Genomic DNA, 12,292 nt, shown 5'->3' with positions numbered 1-12,292 from the left:
GGCCAGGAAATCTGATCTCCAACAGCTGCCACTTTCTCCTGTCCGCATTGTGATACAACACGACTTCCCGAGATCAGAGCAGCCTGACCAATCGTCAGCTCTCTCTCTGCCCCGACCCTGGGATCACTGGATGGTCTTCGTCATCTCGACGGACGAACAATAACAACACACTGGAATATTACAGTCGAAATACGAGATGTGAATAATGAGGACATGAATCATTGCCTTTTCCTCGCTCCCTCCCTCCCCCAACATATCTCCCACATGTGTCTCATCACTACGTAGACTCATAATATATCGCTACCTTAGAATTACAAAATTCTATCTGACATTTTTGGCCGTTATGAGCTACCATAACCGTGAAAAACCAAATAAATGTTCTATCTGATACATCAAAATAGTAAGATTATTCGGAGTCTTCATCAAGACATTCAAAAAGTTGCACTTGAATAAGCTTGAAATATTGTGAGTCTCAAAATTTTTAAAGTCAATTTTCTCAAAACCAGGTGCTGAGCAGGTGGAACCTCGTAATTCTGAGGTAGAGATTTAATTCGAAACACGAGGACTAAGTAATGAGGGCAGGAATCACTGTTTCTTCCCCGCCCACTCCCTCTTCCAACCTGTCTCCCGCTTATGTCTCATCTCTACATGGACACATTGAAAAAAAAATCATGTATATTTGTATATATATATATATATATATATATATATATATATATATATATATATATATATATATATATATATATATATATATATATATATATATATATATATAGGGATCTATATATTTACATATGTATATATATTTATATATATACACACACATATATATTGAACATGTCTTATGTCTCATTAATGCATGTACACATGTATATATATGTGGCGGCTCTTTTCGTGTAAGCAGACGGTTAATTTAGCTTAAGATGATCTCAAGGCTGTCTTTAAGCAGCTTCTTTCATGGCTAATTGTTCCTATGTTTGAAGCGCAGATTCTGTTGCAGTGCTTGCATGTCAGTGTCGTAGACTGAAGCTCTGTATTTCCGCTGTTTTCCTTTCGTCGTTGGCGCTTCTCAGTCTGGTGGTTTCTAAGGCTGTTCTCTAGTATTTTAGTTCTTTCCTTTATAATATTCCTCCATGTTTTCCGATCCTCAGCTATTTCTTCCCAGGTGTTAACATCTACTCCAAGCTTAGATCAGCTGTTTTTGAAGGTGTCTTTGTACCTAAATTTTGGTCTTCCTCTTTGTCTATTTCCCTTGGCTAGTTCTCCATAGAGAAGTTGCTTCGGGATCCGGTTGTCATCCATTCTCTTGACATGGCCAAGCCATCTCAATCTTTTTAAACACAGGATAGTTGTCATGCTCTGGAGGTTTGCGCGTGCCAACACTTCAACATTTGTAACCTTGTCACGCCACGAAATGCCTAAGATCTTGCGGCAGCATCTGAGATGGAAAATGTCGAGGCGCTTTTCTTGTCTGCTGTACAAGGTCCATGTTTCAGATCCATAAAGGCGTGTGCTGAGGACACATGTTTCGAAAATCTTGATCTTTGTTTTGATGGTTAATCTTTTGTTTTCCCATGCTCGTTTTGTCAGCCTTCCAAAAGTTGTTTCTGCTTCCCTATCCTGATGTTGATCTCATAATCAAGTGATGTAGTAGAGCTGATGGTAGACCTCAGGTAACAGAACTTGTCCACTGTCTTAAGTTCCTTGTCGTTCAGCCATATATGGCTCTGCTCTGCACTTTCTTGGGTAAGGATGATTGTTTTCTTAACACTGATTACCAAGCTAAAGACCTTGCAAGCTGTTGATAGGCAGTCCATCATTGTTTGTAGGGTTGATTCACTGTGAGCAACAAGAGCAGTATCATCGGCGAAGAGAAGGTCTCGTGCTGTTGTTTTGTCGATCTTGTTTTTGGCCTTTAGTCGAGCAAGATTGTAGAGCGACCCTTCAGTTCTCCAGTGGAGGAAGACATCCCCTGGTGACTCTTTGAATGCGTGTTGCAGTAAGACAGCAAAATAAGTGCTTAAAGGGTTGGTGCTAAGACACAACCTTGCTTTACTCCACAATTGATTTTGAAGCTGTTTGATGTTGAACCGTCAAACTGAATGGTGGCCTTCATATCTTCGAGGAATGAGATGATGAGCTGTAGCAGTATTGGGGGACAGCCAATTTTTCCAAGCACCATGTACAGTCCTGATCTACTGACTGTATCAAAATCCTTTGTCAGATCGACGAACACTGTATGTAATGGCAGTCGTTGCTCCCTGCATTTTTCTTGTAGCTGACGAATAGAAAAGATCATGTCCATTGTTGAGCGGTTTGATCTGAAACCGCATTGGCTCTCTGGTAGGACTCTTTCTGGTAGTTTCTGAAGTCGCTTCAGGATGATCCTAGCGAAAGCTTTTCCAGTGATGCTTAGCAGTGAGATACCTGCGTAGTTGTTGCAATCTCCTTTGTCCCCTTTGTTTTTGTAGAGTGTGGTGATTTTGGCATCTTTCATGTCATGTGGAATTTCTGCTTTCAGTCAACAAGTCGTTAGTAGCTTGTAGAGATATGGGAGGAGGGTCTCTTTGTTCTCTTTCAGCACTTCAGCAGGTATGTTGTCATTTCCTGCTGATTTTCTGCAAGCGAGTTCATCGATTGCAGAGGAGAGTTCTTCTTCTGTTGGTGTTGTATCAAGTTCTGACATTTCGGAGAGCTGAGGAATGGCCTCATGTAGCTATCTATCAACATATCGCTCCTCTGAGTATAAGTCTGAATAATGTTCCACCCATCTTTCCATTTGTTTCTTCTTGTCTGTCAGCTGTTCACCTGTCGCAGACTTTAGAGGTGCCACTTTGTTTGATGTTGGTCCAATAGCAACTCTGATATTTTCATACACTTTCCTGATATTACCAGTATCGCTGGGCTGTTGAATTTCTGAGCATATCTTGTCCCAGTACTGATTGGCACACTTTCTGGTTTCTCTTTGAAGGTTGGATTTAGCAACAGGTAGCTGTTGCCTTGTACTCTCTGTTGGTTTTGTGTTGTGTTCTATCAGAATCTTACGCTTTTTCTCGAGTAGAGATGCGAGTGTTGATGCACTGGCCTCAACCCAGTCCTCCTTGTAAGGTCTTTCTATTCCAAAAGTAATCGACTTAGAATTATAAGTTGTTGATCTCATGCTATTCTACATGGTGTCTGGGGATGAGCTATCTAGATGTTGGAGCTCTTCTTTAACATGTTCTTGAAATTTTGCCTTTAACGCTGGGTCTTTGGTATTTCTTATGTTGATCTTAGGTTTCTTTTGTTTTTCAGCTCTTGGGGTTTTCTTTGTGACTATCTTTGCCTTAGCTATAACTAAAAGGTGGTCTGTGTTGCAGTCTGCACTGTAGAAGGATCTTGTTTGCTTTACCATGTTGGCATCTTTCTTTCTGACGACGATGAAGTCAATTTGGTGCCAATAGTCTGATCTTGGATGTCACCAAGAAATCTTGTGTCTGCCCTTGCCACTGTAGAAGGTGTTAGTGATACAAAGGTTGTTATTTGTGCAGAATTCTATGAGTCTCTGACCATTCTCGTTGATTTTTCCCAGCCCAAAAGGTCCAAGGCAGGTGAGCCATACTTTGTTTTCAGTACCTACTCTTGCATTGAAGTCGCCCATGAGAAACAGGTGGTCTGCTTTTGGGACGTTGTTGATTGCATCCTGAAGTTCCTCGTAAAACTGGTCCTTTTTCTCATTTTCTGTTGTTAGGGTTGGGGCGTAGGCGCTGATGAAGTGAGCCTTTCCAGTTTTGGTTTCCATTTCCATGACAGTGATACGTTCCGATATACCTTGGGGGTGCTGATCCTGCCCAGCAATCTGTTGTGTACTGCAAAGCCCACACCATGGATTCTCCTCTCATCTTCCACAAGACCCTTCCAGAAGAATGTGTAGTTTCTTTCTCTGATGGTACCAGAGTTAGCAAGTCTTGTCTCTTGCAGGGCAGCGATGTCTACATTGAGTCGTGTGAGCTCCCTGTCTATGATTGCTGTCTTTCTGATGTCCTATGTTTTTTCCAGGTTTGTAGTGTCCATTCCTGTTGTCATTGTTCTAACATTCTAGGTCCCGAATTTCCATGGGGGAAGTTTTATTCTTTTTTTGCCTGGTGCTGGATTTAACGTCTGCCTTTCGGTTTTTGTCCTAGCTCCATACACCCATAGAAGCAAACAGACGTGGCGAATCAGCACCTTACTGACTGGGGGCTGCCCAGTTTGAGACGGGCGGTAGCTGACCAGTGTGACTGAATAGTCACTCCCATCGTCAAAGATGACACGAGGCAACATCCTGTTTCGCCAAATAAGGATGTCTTATAACCCGTAAACTGCCACCTCCCGTGTTTTTTCCCTTGCTCGTCACAAGGATGGAGTCTCCTCTCCATAATCATGTAAATGCTGTTGTAGCTGTGGTTGAGCTGAGGGTCTGATCCGCTATATTTGCTCCTTGTGCAGCGTCCTCCCAGAAATCTTGAAATCTTGACTAAGCTAAATGCCTGGGCCTGACTATAATATGGAGAACGTGCCTTGCCCAATTTGCACTAACCCCCTCTCGACTTAGCTTATTTAGTCCAAAGGAGAGACGAGGTCAATACATTTGGAACCAGTAAAGTTGCAGGGGCTGCCAGAAGATAGTTCGGATCGTTCCTCCCTGTCGACTGCCTCCGGATTTGTTTAGGGTTTACTCCCCTAACCTTTCATACTCCCGTATGCACCTACAAGGCAGTAGGAACAGCTGCAGGTTGTACCATCTACTGTCATTATGGTAGCAGCACTAAGGCTGACCTGACCTGACACATGTATAACATTTTTAAATCTCATCACTACATGGACTCATAATATATGCCTAATGTGTCACCACTACATGGTCACATAATATAGCATGCTTTTGTCTTATACTACCTATCTCTAAAATATGCGCTCACATAATGTTGAGAGTCACACGACAGGTGGACAAAACAACATTTTTGGGTGGGTGTCTGTGGATATAAACGGATAGGCCGACAGCTCCCCCTCCCAACCCCAACCCCCCGCCATTCACCCCCCCCCTTTCACTCCCGCTCACATATTTCTTTGATACATTTTTGTCTTCCTTATCTCAAATACTATATGGAGTAAACAGGAAACGATAATTTTGTCGAGAACTACGAAACATTCGGCACATGGAGCAAAACACCCTGCATTTTACTTGCAGGTTCAACTTTCAACACTCAAGAAAGTGGATTCCAGTCGAACCGGCCCAACCTGCCGTTTGTCCAAGACAATCGCCTTACAAACAAATAGTTCCCACCCCATCCCCTTTGCTTTTTTTGAATTATTATAATGACAATGTCCTGCCTCTAGATTTATATGTCCAAGACAGCTACCTCTTTCCTCAACAATTATAGGCTTGCTGTCTTGGAGAATTTAGACTGAATAACTTTTGTGTGTGGAGAAACCATTCTAGTAGAATTGACGTCATCAAGTTATGAAAAGGGGAACGTGTTCCATCTGTCAGCCACTTCAATCGCACTTCTTTTCTTTCAGTTTAGTTAAAAAAAGCACTTTTGGTTTCTTTTTTCATCTTTTAAATACGTCATCATAGAAATAAGAGAATCTCGCATTTCGTTTTCTAATTACATACTTTAATTGCTAGCTTTATTTTTTTTCTCTCACATATTCGGCCACTTCCGTCATGAGGCGGACTATGTTTTATCAAGTTCTATTCCGAGCCGTAGTGGAACCGTCATCGTCTTTTTTTTTGGTATTCCTTCAAAAATTCTGATAATGTAGGTTAAGTCTACGGTACAGTGGTGACATTTGTGAGGCTTTATGATGAAACCAGGCGTTCCTCAAAATAATGAAATCAAAGAAACCTGCATTTCCCACCCTTTGAATAATTTTCACCGAATTCTTAAGACTCAGAACTTTTTATAGATCTACCCATCTAAAACACACCCTTGCGTGGCTTTTACTGTAAAACGTTGATAAAAGGTGCAAAAAAGCAAATTTACAGAGTCCATGGACACACAAACTTTGGAAGCCACTAAGCTTTGGCTGCCACTTTCTCGCTAATTGTTCCTCTGACACCAGACAAACTCACTTATTCCAATCGCAAATATTTCTACTTTTATTCAAGGGGTATGTATCTTTTTCGTCAAAAGCAAGACAAATGAACCCGTATAAAGAAGATACCAATGACTCTATATGCCCAAAAGTTAACGTGCATCTGATTCCACCGCGTTGAGACACAGATGGTTTGTCTGATAAGCCCTGGCTTATTACTTTTTGTGAAGTGGCCATACAGAAAAGAATGGTCATAGGTCAGGCAAACACAATAAAAAGATAATAGATAAGAGACCTGTAGATGGTTCTCGTGTTCCTAGACAGCATTGTCAGATATATGTACAAGTACATTTTGCATGTTTGAGATTAAAAGGGCGTGGCAAAATAATGGAAGTGTTACCAAAATAGATGGGGGCGTTATTATTATATGAGAGGCAGCGTGATGGAATCAGGCTCTCGTCAAAATAATCAAAGTGAAGAAACTTACATTTTTCCGCAGGTTTGTGAATATTTATCAATTATTTTTTTTTTGGCTCAACACCTTTCATGCCCATTAAAGAACTCATTTTTGTGTGGATTTTTCTGAAAAGCGTTGATTAAAGGCACAAAAATGTAAATTTTCAGTTACCACGGACTCTTAAGCTAAGGAAATAACTAATCTTTAGCGGCCATTTTCTCACTAATTTTACCTCTGAAAACAGGTGACCCCCACCTCTTTGCAAATATCTCGACTTGTATTCAATATAAATGTTTTTAAAAAAATCCAAATAAACACAAGTGAATAAGCTTTAAGATGATACCAATAACTCTACATTCCCAAAAATTGACGAGAGCCTGATTCCACCACGCTGCCTCACATATGACAGTAGTATCTACTTTGTTATACTCAAACACACACACACACACACACACACACACACACACACACACACACACATACATACACACATACACACAAAAAACCACACACACACCTGTATATGCACAGTGGCGCCCAAAAGAAACTTGAACATGTGATCACACAATCATCGTGTTATAGCCTTGCACTACCCGCTCATGCAGCAGACCAATTTAAGACTAAATAAACTCTGCATCATCTGGTCCTTTAATATTTCATCTATGTCATTAGATGCCCGAGATATTGTCACTCAAACTTGACCATAAAAAAACAAGGCTTGGCGAAATTTTGCGAAATCCAAGAAACGTAAGAGTGTGTTCGTGCGTATTATTGAGGTGCATAGGCAATGGATATCAAACGAAAAGATAATATTATTATTGTCTCTGCGATGAAGAGTATCTTCCGATGAAACTTTGAAAAAGACTGGAAAACAAAGCAGTTACATATACCACGCAATACCTGGACTTGACAACCTGGACTTGACAACCTGGACTTGACAACCTGGACTTGACAACCTGGACTTGACAACCTGGACTTGACAACCTGGACTTGACAACCTGGACTAAACAGTAATCCTACATGTGCTCATTGGTATGATTTTGTTTTTGTATAGGAGCTATAGGTTTCGCGTAGAGCACGAAACCTTTTTTGCACTTGGACTATGTTAGTTAGATTTTGGACATAATCATCTGTTACTGAGGAACAGAGTCTACGAAACTTCCATGGTTTTCGTTTGTCTGGGGTGGAATGAGCGAAACCGCCCTCATGAGAATCACTGGAGGGCTTGATCTAGCGACGATATCGCGCAAGTGCTGGAACTTCATTTCTTACCCTTACTTTCGTCATGTTGTTATTTAAGTATAAATATCCATGCATAGCAAAACACTTTCTTACAGGGCTAGTGCCACTAGATAATTCTTGGAAAACCAAACCAAATCAACGTTGGAGTGGTCACTAGAAAATAGCCCTGATATGAATCCTACGGGTATGTGACGTCCTATGAAACTGCATCAGAAGAAAAGAGACTATGCCCCCAATTCAGACTCTTTGTTTGCAACTGTCTATGACATTTAGGATAATATGACGTATAATTATGTCCAAACTTTAATAGGATCAACGCCCAAAGGATTCAAGCACTGCACAAAACCAATAGTTCCAAAGCAATACAACGATGAGCACTTTTAACGTTAAGTCCAAGTTTTGTGTGATATTTGAGATTGTTCTGTTTTCTGTTTTGATTGGAACATTAGAAATAAAATATCCTAATAAGATACATCGATTATTGCAGAGACAAAATTCTCCATTCATCGAATATGCAATGTATGTCCATTGTATCAATCTTGATGCTCCTCAATACACGTGAGAAGACAATTTTACGTTTCTTTGATTTCGCAATTTTTTGCCAAGCCTGATTCTTACAGGTCACATTTGAGTGACCTTATCTCGAGCGTCTCCTAAAATAGATGAATGCTTCATGAACCAGGTGATATAGAATTTACTTAGCTTTATTTCGGTATGCCGCATGAGTGGGTAATAAAAGGCTTTAACACGATGATTGGGTGATTACATTTTCACCATATGGGACAAAATACTACTTATGAAAAACCTTTTTATTTACCTGGAAGATGAAACGTAGCTCTTTATAAAATAAAAGTCCTGGCTTTTTTGGGATCAATTTTGATCTTCTTTGATTACAAGATGCCTCATTTTTTTCGAATCCAACTGTAATTTTTACCTTCGCTTAGTTCAAGGCGGAATGTCTGTCCAAGATGCAGCATAACGTGCAAATTGTAGTGTCTCTACTGCTTCTTGGCATATTATGCAAAGATTTCAGGACACCGTAAATAGCGGAGATAGACACAGAAAAACGCTGCCTCGGGTGCCGAGTTTTACTCAAAAGAGACACATTTTGCTGTAGCATCTCTGCAGAATCATTTTTTCCCGGCAGGAATACTAGCTCCAATTTTTGCATGATAAGAGCGTGGAAATGTTTTTTCCACCACTGTGAGGCGTCGTCCAGAAACTTCAAGGCATATCAAGGAGGCCTTATTAAATACCTCCATGAACGAATCCGTGATGTCAGCACCATCACTACCACCACTGGGAGAAACAGAATAGAAGAACCACAAGGCGTCAAAGTTCCGACTTTTCGAGACTACCCCCCCCCCTCACACTGCCCGAGTAACAAACAACACAGCTTCTGGAAGATCACGCATAACGTGAAGACATGAATTTCGTGGACTGTGCTCGTCTCCAACAGAGCACATAATCTGAGATGAATTGAATTACAAAGGTGCGTGCAGGAGACCTTTTTTATCTTTGCGAATCTGTATGATAAACAGGGAGTGGGTGGGGGTAGGGGTATCACACTGACGCAAAAGAGGGACAGAATTCATCTACAAAATATTGAAAACATTAAAAGCATTGCAACATCCATATGAAAGCTTATCTTGGTCTCTGTACATGCTACAGGAAGCCATACAAGTTGCTAAGGGTGGGGGGATAAAAAAAAAAATTACGTTTCGATTTGTCCTTATCTGCACATTTTTCTAAAGAGCGTGCTCCGAAAGAATAAAAACCGTGGATCGAAATCTGGTAAAGTATTATCAAAATGATCAGTGTCAGTTAAAAAATTAAAAAGAAACCCAACCCGTCCCCAACTCACCCACTCCCCCTCCACCCCCCAACAAACCAACAATAAAAAAACCCACAACAGCAACAATAACAACAAAAAACTGCAACTACTTCTTTTCATCTGTCTTCATGCCATAGAAGCGGTATAGACTCTATCAATGAAGTGTGGAGTTTTTAAATTGCATTCAGCATTAAATTGATGATAATCTATTGTATATTTGGCAACTTGGAAACACATGTGTCACTTTTCCCATAAAACTAGGACAGCTACAGAGTTGAAAGTTGGCGCAAGTACCTCGTGCAAAAAGATAGACAGGTCCCCATGACGGAGCCCGATTTTGTTACTATTTCTTTTCCTGAATTTAGAAAAATATATTTGACAAAAAGTTCTCGTCCTTCTTTGGCCTTTGTGATTATTCTACTGAAAAACGAAACAAATCTGCGTAGCTATCCGTCACAACAGAAGTTCATTACCGCTCTTTAACATTCGCCTAAGAAACACGATATCAAGAGACGGGGTGCGTAATTTTCGAGACTCACCTGTAATACGTAGAGACGTGATCCTGAGTATGCATCCAAAGAGTTCTTTTTAATATAGGGTCCAAAGAGAAAAGCGTTTTTATTACTGGGTCAAGATTTTTAAAGAATATTTTTGTTTGGTCGCTAGCTTGTAGAAGAGACATGCAAAGTTTCGTGGGCACAGGTAAATCTGTCAATGAGCTAGACTTTTCTAAACGCTGTCAGAGGAAAGTGAACAAGCTATAGACACTGCCTCTGTAATTTTGAAGACGTCGGTGTGTTCCTCTTACAGTGTAGCAGCCCTTTCGTGGATTATTATTTTCTTAGAGCTTTTTTGTGATGGTCTAAGGCGAAACCCGTATTTTATGATAGTGAAGGGCTAGACAGCAATACACTAAAGCAATGTAGATCAAGAGTGGAGTTAATCAAGGCAGACCTGATCTAAAGCACAACAGATCTAGAAGGCAGGGGTGACTGTGAAAGGGTAGACAGCAATTACTTACTAACTTACTTACTACCCGTTACACCATCTGACGTTTAGGGCAGCAACAAAGGATCTCCAGCTCTTTCTGTTTTGGGCCATCTTGGTCAACGTCCCCCACGAATGGTTCCAGGACTTCATTTCAGACTCTACTGTGCACTTCCAGGTCACTTTGGTTCTGTCACTCTTGAGATGTCCTTCGGGTGTCCAGTGGAGGGCAATCTTTACAATAGAGTCTGGTTCTCTTCTCAGAACATGCCCAATCCATCTCCATCTTCTCCTTGTTATTATGGTGGTCATGTCCTCTTACCTGCATTTTCGTAAAAGATCTGTGTTGGAAATCTTGTCGCGCCAGAAGATTCGGAGGATTCGGTGTAAGCTGGTTGTAAGAAAAGAAGATAGATTGGCAAGGTCATGATCAGTCATCCTCCAGCATTCAGCTAGACAGCAATGTAGATGTAAAATGCCTCCACAGCGTAGACAAATAGGAGCAGTGACGCCTAGGCGTCGACCCCGAGGAAAGCCAGGTACTCAGCTAGTATATGATATAAAGAAGTGAGACTGAAAAAGGCTACTAAACCAGGCACCCCCCGTTTCGCCTAACTAGATGACGTCAATCCTACAAAGATACTTTAGACACACAAAAAAGTTATGCAGTCGAAATTGTTAAAGACGGCCAACCGAGGGAAAATGTGATTGTCCTAGACAGGTAGATGTCTTGGACAGTTGTCCTTTAGAGCAGAATTTATTGTATTCCACATTCGTTGATGTAGAAATTGATGAACCTGCAGGTAGAATACTGGGGGTTAGTTCCATTCGCTGCAATTTCTGTGGTTCTGGACAAATGTTATAATTATTGTATTCTGTTTATCTCATAGATCTCAGACGAGAAGGACAAAAAGATTTACCAAACACTATATTATAATAAATCATCATTATAATAGTTTTCACGCCAGTAATGTGGAAGATTTTGGTTTGAAAAAATCAGATATACATAATAATAATAATAATAATAATAATAATTTAAAAAAAAAAAAAATAAAATAATAAAAAATAATAATAATAATAATAATATACAATACATTATTTTTATCATTTTAAATGAGCATTATGTGCTACACTGTGTGACCATTCTCTGCTATACTATTTGTATGCTCTCCTACAATAATTTTATTGTACCAGGTTCTTTGTTACGTCTACTTTCACTGCTATACTACATTATCTGCTAAACTTTGTGAATATTCTCTTCTACATTATGAGAACACTCTATGTTACATTATGTGAACATTCACTGCAGCACAACATGAACATTCTCTGCTACACTTTCTTATTTCTACGTACACAAACCAGCACACAGCGATCAATGTATATTATGACTTCGATGGTCTCCCATTACATTTGTATGTGTGGACTAAACGTTTTGCTCTGAGTGGAGGAAAAGGCAAGAGCGCCTGTCTCCGTGGTTATGTCTATCTCCGCATTGTGGAACAAAAAGGCTCGCTTTGAACTTTCAACTGATGGGCTAATGATGTTAGTAGCTCAAGATACAGCTTTCAATTTCTGCAGTTATCTCCCTTCCCACCTTCTCTCCTTCACCCCCTCCCCCCTTTTCACATTCTCTCTCTCCCCACCCGTACCTTTTAATTTCCTGTTTTCAAGTTTTGTACCCCCCTCCCCTTGCGCTCTCTCTCTCTCTCTCT

Source organism: Aplysia californica, unplaced genomic scaffold (assembly GCF_000002075.1).
Source record: "Aplysia californica isolate F4 #8 unplaced genomic scaffold, AplCal3.0 scaffold00372, whole genome shotgun sequence".
Taxonomy (NCBI): domain Eukaryota; kingdom Metazoa; phylum Mollusca; class Gastropoda; order Aplysiida; family Aplysiidae; genus Aplysia; species Aplysia californica.
This window is presented reverse-complemented; position numbering follows the sequence as displayed.